This window comes from Phalacrocorax aristotelis, chromosome 21 (assembly GCF_949628215.1).
Source record: "Phalacrocorax aristotelis chromosome 21, bGulAri2.1, whole genome shotgun sequence".
In the NCBI taxonomy this organism is placed as follows: Eukaryota; Metazoa; Chordata; class Aves; order Suliformes; family Phalacrocoracidae; genus Phalacrocorax; species Phalacrocorax aristotelis.
In genome coordinates this window covers 2,726,362-2,729,960 of record NC_134296.1, presented here as the reverse complement: position 1 = coordinate 2,729,960, position 3,599 = coordinate 2,726,362, and positions in this window count along the sequence as shown.

Here is a 3,599-nt window from a genome sequence, read left to right as displayed (position 1 = left end):
CGCCGGAGGGGAAATGCAGCCCAGAGCTGCCTGCGGATCTGGAGCCAGCTCTTGGCAGAGGCTCGAGCAGATCCCATCCCTCCCTGGCTCGCAATCCCTCGCTCACCGAGAGGTCAGGAGAGACCGACCCCGAGTGTGGGTCCGTGGCCAGTGGGGAGCTGGGTGGCTGCTGGCAAGACCTGGCCCTCCTTCCCTCCCACGACCCTCCCCGAGCATCCCTCTGTCCTGTTTTGGCTCCTGCGTGAAAGATGCCCCTTCCCCGGAGCTGCACCCGTGGATGCTGAGGCTGGGACTCAGGGTACCAACCACCCCAGCCCCAGGGCCCTTCCCCTAAACCCCCTTCCCTGGGGCACTCTTACACCCCCCCAGGGTGCTGGTGATGCTCAGCCCCCTCTCCTGGAGCTGGGGAGGAGGTGAAGAGCTGCAGTGCCCCGGGGGACAAGCCTGTCACCAAGACCTGAAGGACCCAGTCCTGCTACTGCTGTTTACTGCTGCGCTGGCACTGCTAGTGCTGGGGCTGGGGGGGCAGGGGATACAGGCAGGTGCCTTGGGGTCATAGGTGGCACCCAAGCCCAGCGCAGGCCTGTTGGGGGGGGGGGGGGGCGGCTGAGCCAGGGGGTCGGCACTTAGATACGGGGGTCCATGGTGCAGGGCAAGGGGACAGTGGGTGGGGGGTGCTGCCCCACTGCAGCATCCCTCTCTGCACCTCCCTGAGCTCTGTGGAGCGTCCCTCCCCCAGGGCCCTACGCCCCCCCTCACCCCCTGCCCAGGTCTGTCCCCTCAGTGACACGATCACCCCCTTACCGGGGGCGTTGGGGCTGGGGCAAACGCTCCACCCAAAAAGCCAAGAGGCATGAGCCGTGCTGAGAAAAAAATCTTACCACCAAGAAAGCCCTGCTCCAACTGTAACTGCAACTCGACAGCTTCCAGGGCCGGATCCTGAGCGGGTGGAGGCTGGCGTAGCTCCACACCCAAACCACCCGGGGCTGCACCAGCGGGAGAGCGTGGAGCCCGAGGGAAAACCGTGCTGGAAAAAAAATCAAGCCTTGCATCACCGGCCAGGCATCGCGGCTCAGCTCCTCATCATCGGTAATGTGAGTTTGGCCAGGAGGAAGGAATGCTGCGACCTGATGCTAATATTTTATCCGGCGACTTTCATCCCAGATAGGTCTTCATGCACCCAGGCGCGACCGTTCCTGGGGTGGGAGGAGGTGGCCAGGCAGACAAATGAGTTGTATCTGGGGAAGGAAGAGATCTTTTAGCCAGCAACACCCGCCCAAAGCTGTCTGCTCTCTAAATATGCCTTCAGATTTTTAATGTCCATGAAAAAAAAGAAAAAAAGAGAGAGAGAAAGAGAGAAAATAGAAAGAGCTTGATGAATAAGGGCCTTTTTGGAGCAAGAGAGAGTCACTTCTGCAGGGACCTCCTGTGAGGCTGAAGGCATCTCAGATAACATCCAGGTGAATGATGGAACACTGAGCAGGACCTAGAAGATCTTGAGGAAGATCAGCTCCAACCTGGAAAGCCACAGCCCTTGGGTGGGTCCTGAGGATGTGGTGAGAGGTCTTTGGGTCCTTCCCACTGGCCTCTGCACTGTCTCTCCCCCGACCTGGCACAGCGGTCTGAGCCCTGCCCGTGGCCCAGCACATCGGACACGTCCCCAGCTCAATGCTCAGAGACCAGCACGACAGGCCACGGGATGCTCGGAGGGCTGTGTGACCTAAAGGAGGGGTTGGGGACATGCTGGGACCACGCAATGTCTCCATCCCTGGAGGAACTGAGGAGGAAGGTGGACTGCGGCTCACTTAAGGAGAAGTGATCCTGCTTTGGGGTAGAGATGGACAAAACCAACCTCTCCAGGTCCTTCCAACCCAGGATTCTGTTAATAAAAAGATACATTGACCTCAGCAACCCCTAGATGCTCCAAACAAAGTCTCTGCCCTCTTCCCTTCATGCTTTTGGTGGGAGAGGTCTATCGCCCATCTCACCCACCCACAGCACCGCAGGGTCATGACGCCGCAAGAGCCCCAGGACACAAGGCCCAGGCAACCTTTCAGGACACTCTCTTGGAGGTGGGTCTTCCCAAAGAGGCTGTCGCAAGCTGCGGGCAAGGTTCATCTCTGCCGTCTGCCTCAGCCGGGTGAATTTTTCAGCTAAAATTGCTCGTCGCCAGCTGAGCACGGATATTTGGGCCACACAGGTTGCACGGACAGAGTTTGCAGCCCCATCCCTCTGCGACCTCTGCCTGGAAGGGAAGCTAGCTCATCCCCTGACCCCCAGGTAGGGCCTGCACCCCAAATTTCTCCCGAGGACACGGGTGGCAGAGTCCCCGTGCTGCTGTCACACAGTGCCATCTTGTGGGTCCTGCAACACAGGCTGGAGCCCAGGCAAGGAAAAAAATCCAGGCAGCGGAGGGTGTCTCTGTCCAGCGGCGAATCTGGCTCCATCCACGGCGGCGCTGATGCAATTTTGCTCCATAAAAGCAATCTGGGAGCGGGAGGAGGCTGGGCTGGAGCGGGGATGGTGGTGGGGATTGTCTGCCTTGGGAATGACCAGGAACGGTTTATGAGCTGGTGCCGTGCCTCGGTTTCCCCGTCTTTAAGAGTCAGGACAACTGTCTCCATTTTTCTTCCTGATGTGCTTGGGGAACCACGGCAAGATGTTGCTGTCAGCAGCTCCACCATGCGTCCGTACCCTGGTCCAGAGCTGTTTTGAGATGGGACACCCAAAAACCACCCCTCCATCTGCCAGCACCAGCCTTCCCCTCCCACCAGGATCTGCAGGCTCCCTGCCTCACTGTCATGAGAAATTCAATATTTTCTTTTAAAAGCGTGTATCTGGCTTAAGTTTTACACGTGGGCCCATTTCCCTGAGTCTTTGTTCTAGCCCCACGAGGGTCAGAATCACCCTTTTCAGTTTGTTTCATTCACTGGTTTTGCAGGGAGCCCCTGGCACTGGGAGCTGGGGGTTTCTGGGCCCCCCAGACCCATCTCAGCCCCCTGCGGGGTGGCTGGAGCTGAATCCTGCCCCACTCGCCCCCCTGACACTGGGCTTTTCCACAGCAGCGGCTCACCCAGACCCATACAATAGCTGCAATCCCAAAGCAGCCGCAGAGCCGCTGGGAGAAGAAAAAGAGATAAACCAAGGTCCCTCCATGGTGGGGAGGGACAAGCATCACAGCAGCGGGGACACACGTCATCTCACTGGGTTTGGGGTCTGAGTCTCTTCCCAAGCCCAGAGCCACCCAGCGCACACGGCAGTGGGGGCACAGGGGCAGGCTGAGGCCAGACAGCTCATTCCAGCAGTGAGCACAAGTGGGTACCGCGGAGCCCTGGGCACCACCCTGAGCCAGGCTTGATGGGCGATGGCCCCATAATCCTGCATCCCCCTCTGTGCCACCTCACTGAGGATGAGGAGGAGCTGGGAGCATTTCCTGTGCTCCCACAGACAGGGGCTGCGCTGGGGTCAGAGCTGCCCTACCTGTCCTGTTCTTCTCATCACCACCCAGGGAATGTTTATCCCCAGAGCCAGGTCCCGGACGGACTCTGGGCAAAGATAACCCCTGAGCCACCTCCTGCCTCCACCGCGGGCAGTGCTGC